This window comes from Dermacentor variabilis, chromosome 8, assembly GCF_050947875.1.
Source record: "Dermacentor variabilis isolate Ectoservices chromosome 8, ASM5094787v1, whole genome shotgun sequence".
In the NCBI taxonomy this organism is placed as follows: Eukaryota; Metazoa; Arthropoda; class Arachnida; order Ixodida; family Ixodidae; genus Dermacentor; species Dermacentor variabilis.
Window position 1 is genome coordinate 167,149,201 of NC_134575.1, and position 16,944 is coordinate 167,166,144.

Consider the following 16,944-nt stretch of genomic DNA (forward strand, 5'->3'; position numbering starts at 1 on the left):
GACCTTCCGCGAGGAGTCCCGCGATTGTACACACCCCATAGATAACTCGTTTTGACGGTGGCGTTACGCTGTGTCACTGTATTCAATGAATGTTGGACACGTTAACGCCGGCAGCCATCGTGAGATGCGTTGTGCCCATTTTTTTGTTACAGTTTTTCTTCGAACAGGGCTTTTTCTATACGACTGCTTGATAGGATAAGAGAATGTTTCTCACGAGCGGCCCTAACATGTGTCGTACGGAGTGAAAGCGTCGCTAAACCTGATACACGGTTTTAGTAGCTAGGCGAAGCAAATGATCCGGATTTCGTCTTTAGAATGTTTGTGCTATGATCGCGACAAGGCCGTCGGCGATTGTGAAGAATACGTTTGTGAAGCAGGTCGGGAAACTATAGAAAAGCCTGAACAGCCAGCAGAAGCAGCGGAAGGTGTTAGATGGTAAAATAGTCAAGCTAGAAATGAGGCTCAGGGCCACCATTTCACAAAGCAATGGTGCACCTCCAAGGCGAGCACCATGAACGGGGTTCAGAAGCTAAGACTGTTGGGCCAGTGGGTGCATTATGTAGTGCCGTTGAGCAGAAGCCCGTATTTCTGCTCGACGGCACTCCATGAACGGGGCTTGCTCTGAAGTGGGATGAGGACGGAAAGCGAAAACTGTCGCACCGCAAGGCGGTGGTGGGCACGTCAGTGATGGGCACGGAGGGGCTACCACTAAACTGCCGGCAGCACAAGTCGAGAACAAAAAGTGAAACGTCAGGATAAGACGTGGGGAGGTGAAGGCTTCGCAGCCTCATCTAGAGCTTCCGGTGGCGAGCAACAGGAACACCATCAAATTGTCTTTGTTGAGGATTCCAACATGCGTAAAGTAGGGTTGGTAATGAGAAGGAAGGTCCAGGTGAGCGAGTCCAGATTAGTGCGCTTACGGGTAAATTGATCAGGGCAGTGATAGCGAAGGCCAAGCCACACACATGAGATGCACTGAGGGAGCAGCACCATTCGGATAACGGGAAGGGGTTGGGGAGCGTAGTTGACGTACTGCATAGACAGGTCGCCGGGATCGGGAAGCACACAGCCAAAGGGATCCCCGATCTCAGCAACCCCTCCAAAGAAGTGGAAGTCACCATGTTCACGATGCGTGAGGTTGCAAGGCCGTAGTGCGAAATTGAAAGAGCAGTGCTTAGAGTAAACAGGCACATCTTGAAGCTATAAGGCAATATATTTTAAATTCAATGACAACAACCAAGAATTGCACCGCACCTGCCGTGACGGCGCTATTATGCGTGACGGAAAACTGTTCAGCAAGAGTGTAAAAGCCCCGGTTGGGACCTTGATTCGCAGCGCGCTCACCAGCATATTTAGAGGCGCCGCAGGCAATCAGACGCAGAGATTACGTATTGCATGTAGCGACACACCAGTAATCGGCAGAACAAAAGAACGTTCAGTTAAGAGAAGATGCTCAAAGGATAACTATATGGATACACTCTTAAAAATGTGTCACACAATTTGCTACCATAGCATACCTGCATTTCGTGACGATGAGACTTCTACGGAACAAATTGCATGCATTTAATTAATTGTAATCAGCTACGTTCTTTTGGAAATTTTCGAATTTAACGATAACTTTCTTGACTGGGTAACATTTAATTTATTTCAAAGAGTTATTTCAACAAGCAGTTACTTGTAACTAGTTACATTTCTTTCGAAACAAGCTATAACTGGCGATGGAGATATTAGCACCTAACTACGTGGGAACTACGTGTCTACCTAAAAAGCTGAAAACTTCCGGATTGGAGAACTCCTTCCCAAAATCAGCGTCCTCCAGCTACGCCTGGTTCCCCCGAGCACGACACGCTTGCATATTTGCACACCTGTCCTGGAAGCCCCACCTCTGAGCTTTTCTCTTTTAATAAATTTCTCTCTTTCTCTGTCACGTGGAAACGCTTATACGCTTATAGGTGGTAAGACCTGCTGGTCAGTTCTTCGCTTAGTGCCATTTATGACTTTTCTGACGCATATTAGACGCCGTTAGACGCATATGTTTCTTGGTGTCTGAGAAATATCCGACTCCATAGGCCTATTTCTGTGATATTAAAATACGAGCAGTACTTTCACGGCTGAATATTACGCGGCTTTATATTAAAGTAGATAGCCGATTTGGCTACCTTTTTAGGCAGCGTGAATGTTTGCTGTTGTCGTTTACAATGTGTCATTTAGGGTAAATAGCTCCTGCAGAAGGTCCACTAGGTGGTGGTCAGGAAATTGAAACGACGCGATGGGCACTTTGAACGCTGATTCCTGGAGAATACTTCCGAACGATTTTTGATTTCTTCTCTGGCCGTATTGAAAACGCCTTCCACTAGCTCCAGCAACAATAAAGCGCTGTGCTTTAGATAACTTAGACCCGAACATCGCAGCATTTCGAGTAAACATAATCTTGAGAGCAAGGTGCTCATACGTTACAACACAGCCCTTCTCTTCAGAGTGTCCATTGAGCGAGTCTTCAGCGTAGCCTCACATATCTTCATAAATAAAGGATATCCGATTATCGAAGCAACTTTTGAAAAAGCAGTTCTTAGTGACGACGAACAACGTGCCAATGGTTGCAGGGGACCCATTGAAAGACTAGGCCAGCTCGTTCCATTTGATGTATTTGTGCAATGTTGATAAAAGTTGGGAGAAAATTAGCTTAAATGTTATCCATTACTTTTATTAATTGCTGTATTACTTTCATGGCGAAGCAATTAGTAACCGCAGCCAATTACATTTTTGATAAGCTTAGTTGTACTTGCCATCGGTTACGTTTCTGCAGCGTGTACAACTCTGGTAACGCTAGAGTGAATAATAATACTAATCAAACAACGTAGACATCGTCACTAATGGGCCGCATTCCGAATGCAGTTAGTACCACCAGATTCATAGTTTCTAATCTTAAAGACATATATCGTGCCCACTAGGGAATGCACAGAAGCTGGTCCGATATATGCAGCAAAGGCAAAAACTATTGTATCGGGGGCGGGGGGGGGGGGGTGAATTACATCTGGAATTGGTAGCGCGGAACCATTAGTAACCATCGCGACCCTGTTTAGTTGGTAATCCTAATTTTATAGTTACAAAATGCAGGCATTCTAAGATATCAAATGGTCTTACTATAGGTAGTCAATATTAGCTTCCTTTAATACTGTAGAGACCGTAAATTTTAGAACATAAACAAGCAGTGTGGTCGCATGCGCAATAATAAGCTTGAAATTGAAACGCAGCTGGATGGCGAAGCTCTTAGCTTGTTCGTCATGAGTGAAACCTGTCTACGAGATTTGGAGCAACTGCCTGCTTTTGACAATTTTATATGAGAAGGATGAAACAGCATGACTGGGCCAATGACACGTGGCGGAGGAAGCATGCTCATTAGGCGAAGTAAAAAGTGACATTGGTAAAAAAGACATGTGTGCAGCTTTTATGGATTCGCGGTCCAAGGGAAGGCAAAAAGACACGGCTTTGGAGTATCTTACCTAAGGAATCCAGGGAAAACGCGGGGAAGGTGGGAGATGGATAATCAAGACGATGAGCAAAACGATACTTAGAATAGGGGGTACTAATCTTAATATTCATAGAGGGGGTACTAATCCAAGAGACGAATAATTAACAGCAGAATGATTAAAAGTAAATAACAAGGAAATAGCAGAGATAACAAAAAGCGTCGAGAAGGAACTGGAAGCACTTCCTACAACAGTCGCGGATTAGAAGGAACTTGTAGACCTTATGCAGCAGGAGATAAGGTACACAAAAATGGTGGAATGGAAAGAGAAGACCAGGTAAGTGATGGATTAGGGAATCGGGATTAGAGATTAGTAACCTATCGAAGAACCTGAGCAGGCGTTTAGGGACCGTGGAGCAGCAAAAAGTCGGAACTACACAAAGGGGTCCTCTCTGCATTAATTGAGCACCCTGAAAGGTAACCTGCCGAGTGAGCCCGTGCAAAAAACAACTAAACGTATAAGTGAACGTTGGGTGTATATCATACGATAATGATACAAAGGAGCACCGAAAACGTTATGGAATCATGTACGAGCAGTCAGAGATCTAAACGACAAAGCCCGACAGATGAAAATTTAACCTAGAGAATGCTTTCTGGGAGAAAAGTAAAGGAAACGCCAAAGTAACACGGCATCAGGAACAGAAGAAATCGCAATACGGCTGATCACACAGCTGAGTCCACAGAGCAAAGCACTGTTTTATATTGCTGTGGAGCAAGGGTAGTTAGAGACTACTTCGACGTACTTGCTGAGTTAAGCTTATTAATAACCGTACAAGAAAGGAATTCTTGGGTTGCAAGATAACTACATCGTGTATCGTCCATATAATTGTCTGCATAGCAATCAATGTTCGTCGTCATCATCACCATCATCATCATCAGCCCGGCTACGTCTGCTGCAGAGAAAAGGCCTCGCCCATACTTCTCCAACTACTCCAGTCATATGCTAACTGTGGACATGTTGTTCCTGCAAACTGCTTATTCTCATCGGTCCACCTAACTTTCTGCCGCCGCCTACTACGCTTCCCTTCTCTAGGAATACAGTCCATAACCCTTAATAAACATCGGTTATCTTCCCTCTTCATTACGTGCCCTGCCCATGCCTATTTCTCTTTCTTGATTTCAACTAAGATGTAATTACCTCGCGTTTGTTCGCTCACCCAATCTGCTCTCCTCTTATCCCTCTAACGTTACACCCATCATTCTTGTTTCCATAACTCGTTGCGTCGTCCTCAATTTAAGTAGAACCCTTTTCGTAAGCCTGCAGGTTTCTGCCCTGTAGGTTAGTATTGGTAAAACACAGCTGTTATACACTTTTCTCTTGAGGGATAATGGCAACCTGCTGTTCATGATCTGAGAGTGCCTGCCAAACTGTTCATCAGGAGTCATTCAGTTGCAACTTGCAAATCACTACTTTGTGGCAATAGTAACCACGAAAAAAAGCTTGCAACCATGAAGACAATGCGAGTATCGGACCTCGAATCGGGAACATTTTGTACATAAGGAATGCAGACAAAGCTATTCAAAAAACAAACTGGAATGCTATGTTATCTCTGGATCACATGATGGTATATAATAAATTTCTCGAAAGGTTCCACCTCATATCAACGACGTCATCTAAAGCTGTTAGAATTAAGCAAAGAAAGCCAGACAATTGGATAACGCTGGATATAATGGAGTTGTGTTACTTAAAGGATAAAGCTTGGCAGAACTGTAGAGAGCACCCAAAAAATACCGCGCTTTGGCAGGAATTCTGCATATTGCGAAATCTTGTAACCGCAAAAAGGCATCAGGCTAAAAGAAGACACCTACACCAGCCGTTTGCACAGAATAGGAATGATGGAAAAAATACATAAAAGTTGGCCCACAGTTTAATGGGACGTGTCATACAGGCTACGATTGAGGAGGTCGTCGACATGAACACCCCGAAGGAAGGAACACAGTCATTATGAAATATTTAATGAGACTTTCATTCAGGCAACAGATGAGCGGCGCATTGCTCATGCTACGAATCGTGTTTAACAAAAGCCGATACTTTCACGCGCACAGGCAGCGTACCTTCCGGAGACAACAGAAAAAGAGCTATGGAGTATGACGAAACCGCCAGGTTTTGAGAAGTTCCGTGTACGCGATCTGTACTGCAACTTCAACAATCTAAAACATATTATTCTACTGAACGGTACATTAGAAACCGGAATAATGGCCAGAGAACAAAAAAATTCGATAGTGAAGGCTGTGCACAAAATTGGAAAGAAAAGGGACTGCGCGAACTACGTACTGATTTCTGTTAAACTTGCCCCAGCAGATATTTTGAAAAACACGTGGCATCCGCTATGCAGTCTTTCTACAAGAAGTATTCATTAAACAACCCGGTGCAATATGGGTTCATGAATGACGGGAATACAACTACGCATTAAGAGGAATTATCTGATTACCTTAACACCGTAATTAAAAACAATCACCTTATACTAGCACTGTTATTAGACCTACCAAAGTCCTCTGATATGATTTTACACGCCTTAATGCTCCAAAAGATGGAAAACATGGGTTTGAGGAGCCAATTTCATCGATTCCTCGAGGGATACTTCACAGATGCATCACAGTGTGTCAGAATTGAGAACAAACACAGTGAAGTTAAAGCAATAAAATTCGATGTTCCGCAAGAAATTACTCTGGCCCTATGACTATTTAATATCTATGTGTATCAACTAGTTTTTCTTTAATTAGGCACAAGAGTCATCTAATATGCCAAAGACCTAGCATTAGCACTAGAATTCACTGATTTTGATCTCGGGTGCAAACGGTTTTGACAGGATATATGCAGGGTAATAGACTGTCTGACGCAAAATTCAATATATTGAAATTGGCAAAAAACAAAGCTTATCCATTTTAGAAATCCCCACAAAGGAATACTCCTAAATAAGCCACTGATTTTACATGACCGTTCGTCACCGTGCAACTACAGACCTATTTCGCTAACAAGTGCAATATGCAAGGTCATGGAACAAGTAATTCACTCCCAAATTACCAAATACTTAGAAAGCCACAACATAATATACCAGTATCAGCACGGTTTCCGCAAGAGCTACTCTTGTGAAACGCAACTTGCAGGGTTTGTTGATGACCTACACTCTTCCGTTGACACTGGCTTACAAGTAGATGCAGTTTTCCTTGATTTATCTAAAGCTTTCGAAAGCGTTCCGCACCACAGACTACTTCTCCAACTTGGGTGCCTAAACATTGACCCTAACGTCCTCTCATGGGTTAAAGCTTTTCTTTCTTCCAGGCTCCAGTTTATTTCCGCTAACAACTACAATTCTTCTTTTGCTCATGTTACTTCCGCTGTTCCCCAGCGCAGTGTGCTAGGTCCTTTACTTTTCTTAATCTATATTAACGATCTTCCTTCTTGCGTAACGTCCCGGGTTCATCTCTTTGCCGATTATGTCGTAATTTACCGCACAATTTCCTCTGATATCGATCGCCAATGCTTGCAATCTAACCTTGATGCAATTACCTTATGGTGCTCCAAATGGCTAATGTCGCTTAATATCTCTAAAAACAGGTTAATGACATTTAACGGCGGAAAGCCTCGAATTGATAACATTTACTTCATTATTACCAGCACGATTGAGTCTCCACTTCCTACAATATCTTGATCTTCATTTCTAGTCTGACCTAACATGGCATCACCATAATAATATGGTGAAATACACAAACGAACCCTCAAGCAAGTGCCACCACTCGTACGAAAACAGGCATATATCACAATCATTCGCCCGAAAATTGAATATGCTGCGGCAATTTGGGATCCCCATCAGGTATACCTAGCCGCTAACCTTGCAGCCCTGCAGAACCGTGCTGCTCGATTTATTTTTTCAGGTTATTCAACAATCACCAGCGTTACATCATTAAAGAAACGTGCCGATTTGCAATCCTTGAGCCTTCGTCGCAAACACTCTCGCTTATCACTATTTCATAAAAATTTTCCAGCACTCCTTACTTCGTGATGATTTTTCTTCAGTCACCACCGATTATCTTACCTCGCCGCATTCACCCTAACAAAGTGAAACGCATTTTGTGTTGGTCATCAACTTTCGCTCAATTCTTCACACCACGCACTATCATCGAATGGAACGATTTACCCTCATACATACTCATGGAAACTGGCATAGCCAAATTTAAAGAAATGGCTTGCATTACTGTGAGGTGCTGTTAAAAATTTTGTGTTTTCTTATTAAGTGTGTTTTCTCGAAATTTTTGATACTTTGTGAGTTGTTGCTTGATCGACACGTTTTTATGTACGTTGTTTCTTGGTTCAGTTTCACATATGATAACTACACTGCCTTGTTGAGCGGTAAAAATTTCTTGTGAAAGTTTTTCTTTTTATGTATGCTGTACCTGAATGTACACTTGTGCTGTTCCTTGTAGACCCCCCCCCCCTCCTATGTAATACGTAATACCGTCCTTCAAGGGCTTTTAGGGGTATCGTAAATAAGTAAATAAATAAATGACTCACATTGTGATGCGCTAAAGTATCTCGGAATAATATTTGATGATCACATAACACGGTATGATCATGTGCAGTGTATATATAACAGGCTTAGAGCTGTGTCTGCGATGATGCACAACCTAAGAGGTAAAAGTTCGATGTACTTGAGGCGCATCGTATACAAAGCAGTGGATTAACCTATTATAACCTACGCTATTACATTGTAGGGAACTTGCTTTGGTCACAAAACCGGAGCCATGAATTTCATAGTTAAAATTTTACTAAACAGTATAACGTATGTAACTACACTGTAGCAGGTTGACAAGGAGGAACAGAAATGCATGAACTATTTTATTACACTCTGCTCCCACGTCACTACCATACAATCGCTTTCAAAGTACCTGTCAAGAAAAACGTCGCCCTAAGAAAGACACGAAGCTACATTAGGCCATGATGCTTTACACATTATCGGAAAAAGATAAGAGGGTATTACTTGCCACAGATACTTAATGAATTTGGCGAAGTGTGGCAATTTCAAAAGGAAACGAAAAAGTTACAGAATCAATAAGGAAATCAAAAAGGAATTGAGCAACTACGCCTCTGCCACAGTGATTTTTTGCATACTGAACAGGAAACGGGTTACTTGAAGAAACGTAATTTAGCATGCGATGCGTTTGTGCCTCAGGTATACACCACAGCGTTATGAGATGCGCTTGTGCCGCCAAGTCGCACTGCTGGAAGAAAAAGTTTGTGGCTCCGCCGCAGTGTGGAAATCTATGTAAGCGAAGCTTTCTGTGGAGTTCGCGTTGATAGGCCATAATACGTGGTGACGCTGACGGCGAGTGCTTAAGTCCACCAGCGTTGAGCGCAATGCTTGAGGGCTGAGTAGATGGTAAGCGCAACTCGCGCGCACCACTTGCGCTTTTCTGCGCAGTGCACGGAGCACACAGCGAGACGTGTTTGCTTGAAGCGTTCCACTGCGCTATTGTTCACAGCCTGGGAGAATGTTAGAACTGTCATGGTCTCACGCGGCGCCCCGCATCGTGGTAATCAAATTATGGGGCTTCACATTCCAAGCCCGCAGCGCCCATTGCTCCCGTCCTGTGTGTACTGGCGTCTCCTTGGTCCGTTTTGTTTGCGCTGCTCGTGAAGGTTTTCACCCACAACGTCATTATGAAGCGCGTGCCCGAGGGGAACACCGATTTACATTTGAATGGCTGGAATTCTTTAATGCAAATTTAAATCTCAGTACACAACGGTTTTTGCGTTTCTCCTTTGTCGGAATGTGGTTGGTGCGGTTGAAGTCAAACCCGTAACCTCGCCCGATGCCATAGCCATAAAACTGCCGCGGCGGATAGAAAAGTGTTAATTATTTAGGCGGCCGTTTCCGTAATGTCGTTTAGCTATAGACGCGGTGGTGCTTTATTGCGACTTTGCGCCTGCAGGCACTACGCCAGTTGTCCGCTTGACAAATGTGCATGGGGGTACGTCTCTGCCACTCTGCCTCCCCTCTGGGCTTACGCGTTAGTACAAAGGTAATCAATGGAGTTGCTGCAATGCTTTTGCAGGGGGTACGGATAGTTAGAGCAGTATATGCGATATTGTGGCTACGCTCAGGGAGCTCCAGAGGGCCTTGCGGCAGCTCAATGGTAAGGTTCAAAGGAGTTTCGCACGTCACCTTTCCTCTCTATCACGCTCGTCTCATGTATATGCAATCTACGAACCAACTCCTGATGCGGCGTGCAAGACAGCGACCGCAGCAGCAGCAATAGAAAAATCGAAGGTAGAGGCAAACAAAGCTTCGCCTTAAATGCTCCGATCAGTACGGTCAAGGGATATCGGTTCGCCACGCTTTTCCTCCTAACTGGTCATTTATCATAGCTTCTGACTTTCCCCCCGTACCGAGGCAAAAGCCAAGTACCCCTCCTCCTCCTTCAGTCATAGCAGCAAGTAAAAGGCCGCAATGTATATGCAAGGCTTCTTCAAGGCTTCTTCATTTTTGTGTTCGTTCATTGATGGCGTTGAACGTACTATTACTATGGGATTACAGCCTAAGGCAGGCATCAAATTCCATGTCCTCGCGCTCATCAGCGGAATGACGTGGCTACTAAGCCACCATGGCGGATAACAAGCCAGATGAATCTAAACAGGGACATATGCCAGAGTTGTCTCATTTTCTTGCGTTGACAACTGAAACGTGCCAGGAAAATTTTATTTAAAGCGTTATTGGGAAAGAATTCTGATCTGGTGCTCGCTACGCAACCCTTGCCTTACTGACTGCACTCATGCAACAATTATTTGGCGAATGGTAAACAAAACTTTAGTACACGAACTGGCATGAGAATCGCTAGCCATGCCCTTCTCTTCGACGTTTCTTAACGTCAGGGGAATAACGCACCTATTTGGCTTGCAGTGCGTCGCTGTATATGCGCTGGGTAAACGCACAATTTTCAATGTTTGCGCCAGCCACAGGCTTAACAAAAAAGGAATAGTTGCCATCATAACGTACTTATTGTTAGGTAGTAACTGCCAACAGCTATCGTGTCAGTGGACCATACTACGTTCTTTAGACTTATACGATTAAGTAAGCCTGTACATCACCATAAATTCTCGGACGAGTGTCTGCATTGAGCTTGGATTGTTTATTTTGCAGTCACACAATTTTTTTTTCACTGTGCGCACGGCTTCACGAATAACGACTTCAGCATCAAAATGTTTTTCACACTTGCAAACGTGTTTTCAGTCAAATGTGAAGACGATAGTCTCTCGCCGCAGAACGACGCCCCGGACTTACGGTATAGTTGCATTCATTTCATCGTAGAATAAAGTGGTTTCTCTCTCTCTCTCGTAGCAGCAGAATGGTTTGCTTCTACCCGTATCGTCGGTCCGTGTCGAGACAGACAGACAGGGAATTTTATTGATGTTCCTGAGAGACTCCGATGGCCCCTCTTCAAGGAGGTGATGGAGCCGGGGGCCGCTCCCACGTCAGGACGGGAACGTCAAGCCTCACCGCCGCATCCTGCGCTCTCTGGACATACCATACTTGACGTGAAAGCTCGGAGCTACTTAGCGCAGAGCTCCAATATTCTGCGGTACAGCTATGCAGGCCTCTCTGTGACGAGGGCATTCCCAGAGCATGCGTTCTAAATTACTTCGCTGTCCACAGCCTGCGCAGTCCGGACGAAAGGTGTCTGGATTGATATAGTGAAATAGTCAAGTTTGGATACGATCCTCTCTGAAGCATGTGCCATGTGACAGCTTGTGGTCTGTTTAGTTTATCGTGGGGGGAGAGTAGGCTCTCCTGCCAAGGTACTGGTGCTTAGTTTCCTCGTTATCGAATCGCGGTGGGTCGAGTCAAAACAATATACACTGTACCAATGGGCAACTTCAATGCCAAGGTAGGCAATAAGCAGGCTGGAGACAAGGCAGTGGGGGAATATGGCATAGGCACTAGAAATAGCAGGCGAGAGTTATTCATAGACTTTGCAGAACAGAATAACATGCGGATAATGAATACCTTCTTGCGCAAGCGGGATAGGCGGACTTTACACTCTGCGCAAACCCTGGCATCATACAAGATGTGGACGTGCTCAGCAAGGTGCGCTGCAGTGCCCATAGTATGGAATTAACTCGAATTAGCCTAGAGCTGAGGAGGGAACGGAAAAAAACTGGCACATAAGAAGCCGATCAATGAGTTAGTGGTAAGAAGGAAAATAGAGAAATTCGGGATCAAGCTACAGAACAGGTATTTGTTCATAACCCAGGAAGAGGACCTTAGTGTTGAAACAATGAACGACAATCTTATGGTCATCATTAAGCAGTGTGCAATAGACGTCGCTGGTAATTACGTTAGACAGGATACCAGTAAGCTATCGCAGGAGACGAAAGGTCTGATCAAGAAACGCCAATGTATGAAAGCCTCTAACCCTACAGCTAGAATAGAACTGGCAGAACTTTCGAAGTTAATCAACAAGCGTAAGACAGCTGACATCAGGAACTATAATATGGAAAGAATTGAACATGCTCTCTGGAACGGAGGAAGCCTCAAAGCAGTGAAGTTGAAACTAGAAATTGGCAAGAATCATATGTATGCGTTAAGAGACAATGCCGGCAATATCATTACTAAAATAGATGAGATATCTCAAGTCACTGAGGAGTTCTATAGAGATTTATACATTACCAGTGGCTCGCACGACGATAATGGAAGAGCAAATGGTCTAGAGGAATTTGAAATCCGTCAAGTAACGCTGGAAGAAGTAAAGAAAGCTTTGGGAGCTATGCAAAGCGGGAAGGCAGCTGGGGAGGATCAGGTGACAGCGTATTTGTTGAAGGATGGTGGGCAGATTGTTCTAGAAAAACTGGCCACCCTGTCATGTCAGCATCATAAGCTCGAGCGTACCGAAATCTTGGAAGAACGCTAACATAATCCTAATTCATAAGAGAGGGGACGCCAAAGACTTGAAAAATAACAGACCGATCAGCTTACTGTCCGTTGCCTACAAAGTATTTACTAAGGTAATCACAAATAGAATCAGAAACACCTTAAACTTTTTTCAACCATAGGACCAGGCAGGATTCCCTAAAGGCTGCTCAACAATATACCATATTTATACTATCAATCAGGTGATAAAGAAATGTGCGGAATATACTCAACCCTTATATATAGCTTTCATTGATTACGAGAAAGCGTTTGATTCAGTCGAAACCTCAGCAGTCATGGAAGCATTACGTAATCCGGGTGTAGACGGGCCGTATGTAAAAATACTGAAAGATATCAACAGTGTCTCCACAGCCACCGTAATCCTCCATAAAGAAAGCAACAAAATCCCAATAATGAAAGGCGTTCAGCAGAGAGATACGATCTCTCCAATGCTATTCACATCGTGTTTACAGGAGGTATTCAGGATTTGGAGGAATTTGGGATAAGAGTTAATGGAGAATACCTTAGTAACTTCCGATTTGCTGATGATATTGCCTTGCTTAGAAACTCAGGGGACCAATTGCAAAGCGTGCTCACTGACCTGGAGAGGCAAAGCAGAAGGGTAGGCCTAAAAATTATTCTGCAGAAAACTAAGGTAATGTTTAACAATCTCGGAAGTGAACAGCAGCTTACGATAGGTAGCGAGGCACTGGAAGTGTTAAGGGAATACTCCTGCATAGGACTGGTAGTGACTGCGGATCCGGATCATGAGGCTGAAATAATCAGAAGAATAAGAATGGGCTGGGGTGCGTTTGTCTGCATTCTCAGATCATGAACAGCAGGTTGCCATTATCCCTCAAGAGAAAAGTGTATAACAGCTGTGTCTTAACAGTACTCACGTACGGGGCAGAAACCTGGAGGCTTACGAAAAGGGTTCTGCTTAAATTGAGGATGACACAATGACCTATGGATAGAAGAATGATAGGTGTAACGTTAAGGGATAAGAAAAGAGCAGATTCGGTAAGGAAACAAACGCGAGTCAGTGACGTCTGAAATGGGCATGGGCAGGACATGTAATGAGAAGGGAAGATAAGCGATGATCATTAAGGGTTACGGACTGGATTCAAAGGGAAGGGAAGCGTAGCAGGGGCGGCAGAAAGTTAGGTGGGCGGATGAGATTAAGAATTTTGCAGGAAGGACATGGCCACAATTAGTACATGACCGGGGTAGTTGGAGAGGTGTGGGAGAGGTCTTTGCCCTGCAATGAGCGTAGACTGGCTGATGATGATGATAGAATTGCTTACGCATTTAAAATACATGTTTTACTTTAACCACAATCACACGGGCACTCGAAGTTCGTCTGCTCCGTGGCTGTGTTGTCAACACATCGGCATCGCATGAAGACTGGGTGGGCATCTTTAGAGGCACGGTGTCCGCACAGACGACGAAGCCTACGCCCCTAATCACCTCGGGCGCCGGTGCCCTGCCTTCAACTATCTATCACTACTATCAATCAGGTGATAAAGAAATGTGCGGAATATACTCAACCCTTATATATAGCTTTCATTGATTACGAGAAAGCGTTTGATTCAGTCGAAACCTCAGCAGTCATGGAAGCATTACGTAATCCGGGTGTAGACGGGCCGTATGTAAAAATACTGAAAGATATCAACAGTGTCTCCACAGCCACCGTAATCCTCCATAAAGAAAGCAACAAAATCCCAATAATGAAAGGCGTTCAGCAGAGAGATACGATCTCTCCAATGCTATTCACAGTGTGTTTACAGGAGGTATTCAGACACCTGGATTGGGAAGAATTGGGGATAAGAGTTAATAGAGAACACCTTAGTTACTTGAGATTCGCTGATGATATTGCCTTGCTTAGTAGCTGGTGGGACCAATTGCAAGGCATGCTCACCGACCTGGAGAGGCAAAGCAGAAGGATGGGTTTAAAAATTAATCTGCAGAAAACTAAGGCAATGTCTAACAGTCTCGGAAGAGAACAGTAGTTTACGATAGGTGGTGAGGCACTGGAAGCGGTAAGGGAGTACATCTACTTAGGGCACGTAGTGGCCGCAGATCCGGATCATGAGACTGAAATAATCAGAAGAATAAGAATGGGCTGGGGTGCGTTTGGCACGCATTCTCAGATGATGAACAGCACGTTGTCTTACGGTGTCTTACCAGTAGCGGTGTCTTACCAGTATTCACGTACGGGGCAGAAACCTGGAGGCTTATTAAAAGAGTTCTACTTAAATTGAGGACGGCGGAACGAGGTATGGAAATAAAAATGATGGGTGTAACTTTAAGGGATAAGAAAAGGGCAGATTGCGTGAAGGAACAAACGCGAGTTAATTACATCTTAGTTGAAATCAAGAAAAAGAAATGGGCATGGGCAGAACATGTAATGAGGAGGGAAGATTATCGATGGTCATTAAGGGTTACGGACTGGATTCTAAGGGTAGGGAAGCGTAGCAAGGGGTGGCAGAAAGTTAGGTGGGCGGATGAGATTAAGAAGTTTGCAGGGACGACATGGCCACAATTTGTACATGACCGGGGTAGTTGGAGAAGTATGGGAGAGGCCTTTGCCCTGAAGTGGGCTGAACCAGGCTGATGATGATGATGATGACCTTGTTAAAGGTGGAATGAATGTCCCGGAACTCGACAAGCCTAGGTTCAACAAGAGCTCAACTCGCGTTCGCCTCTGCGCGGTGGGTGAGTGCGCGCGCTTGGACGTGTGCGATGTCGTTGAGAGTGGGCAGAGAATCCGGCTGGGAGTGGAGGTGTGCCGGGAACCACGTGATAGTATGTGGACGTATTACTCGACCGTCGGTGATTCTATGTGCTTCTGCGGCGATGGAGCCCGAAGCGAATGCCCTGACCACCTCCCTTGAGTCAGTGAAGATCTGAGTTCTCTCTTCATCTAGGAGTGCCCAAGTGATCGCTGCCTGCTCCGCCCTAGCCGCGGTGGAGCTTCTGATGAAGGCCGTGCAAGAAAGCTGTCCTTCCTGATTTACTACCGTTGCGACGAAGCCCGATGTGCTCATATGCTGAGCCATGTCAGCGAAGCTGACGGGTTGAGCCGATTCCTAGATCTTCAGGATCAGCGCCACAGCCTGAGCTCTGCGTCTGCCGCATTGTTTTGCAGATGTAAGTTTTGGGGAAAAAGAGCAACCATGATGTTGTCCCTTACGGGATCCAACATTTCACATTTACGTTCCTCCACTACAGTGGGGCGGATTCCCAAGGCCGGGAGAATCTCTCCCCGCGAGGGTGCTGGAGAGACGTGATATTTGAGCCGTTTTCTGAGCTCCGATGATTTCGTCGAGTTTGTTATGTACAATCATCTGGAGACTGGCGTTCCGTGCTGGTATTTACCGGAACTCCTAGCACTTATTGATGCTCTTAAAGATTAATGTATCCAACTTGGTCTTTTCGGACGCGTACCACTTGTGCATTGTAGCCACGAAGACTATGTGGCTCATAAGAAATGCGTGGAAGAGTCTGAGAAGAATATCCTTCTTCAGACCTCCTCTATTGTTGGAGATTTTATTGATCAGGCCAATCATGCACTCCGTCTTGGTAGTGATTTCACTGATAGGGGTAATGTTCCCTCCGTTAGACTCAATGAACATTCCGAGTACCCGTAGTGTGTCCACCCAAGGAATGTTGGCGCCACTCTTGGTTACAAGCTTGATGTTAACCTCGTTCAGGGGCAGCCACCCCCTATGTCTGGGACCTTTTCCGACCCGTCTCTAGAGAAGTGGTTCCGACATTTTTGTGGAGAACCTTAGCCGCGTGCCCTCGAGGAAAGTTTCGGTTGGGTAAATCGCCTCCTGTAGACTCGATTCCATCTCCCCTTCGCTACCTTCCGTACACCAGGTGGCGATCTGGACCGCTTATATTGTGCGGTGAATGTTCTTGATCTCCAAAAGGGATACTTACAGTTGCCTGATGGCCAAATTGAACAATAAGGGCGAGAATACGGCCCCCCGAGGCGTCCGTCTGGGCCTGAGCGAGTACCCTTCTGATTTGTGGTCTCCGACCTTTAACGTAGCTTTGCGACCCTCCCGGAACGACCTCACGTAGCCATGAAAGGCCTGTCCTAGGTTGGGATCCAAGATGGATTCTGGAATGCCTTTGCGATATGTTACCGAAGGCCTTCTCCAAGTCTAGCTCGAGAACGCCTCGCACGTCCCTGTATCGTTGTCTGTGATCTGAACCTTGATGAATTTCATTGCGTCTTGTGTAGAGAGACTTGGTCTGAAGCCTACCGTGTTGTAGAGCAGGACACCGTTCTGTTCGACAGGCTTGGCGATGCGAATGTGAATTACGTGCTCCGCTTACTTTCCGACACAAGACGCGAGGGAACTCGGTCTGAGGTTTGACAAGTTCAAAGGTTTGCCTGGCTTGGGATTAGTACTACCAGGGCACCTTTCCAGCCCCGGGAAACTTCACCAGTCTGCCAGGCCTTCTTGATTTCTTCTGAGAGCCAGTCTATGAAGTCGT

At 45.1% G+C, this 16,944-nt stretch overlaps 1 protein-coding gene across 2 annotated transcripts in view; it reads left to right on the plus strand.

Moving 5' to 3' along the window:
- Positions 1-16,944, plus strand: part of LOC142590707 (uncharacterized) — an 83,394-nt gene that overhangs the window by 3,283 nt on the left and 63,167 nt on the right. The gene's annotated exons all lie outside the window — the stretch shown is intronic.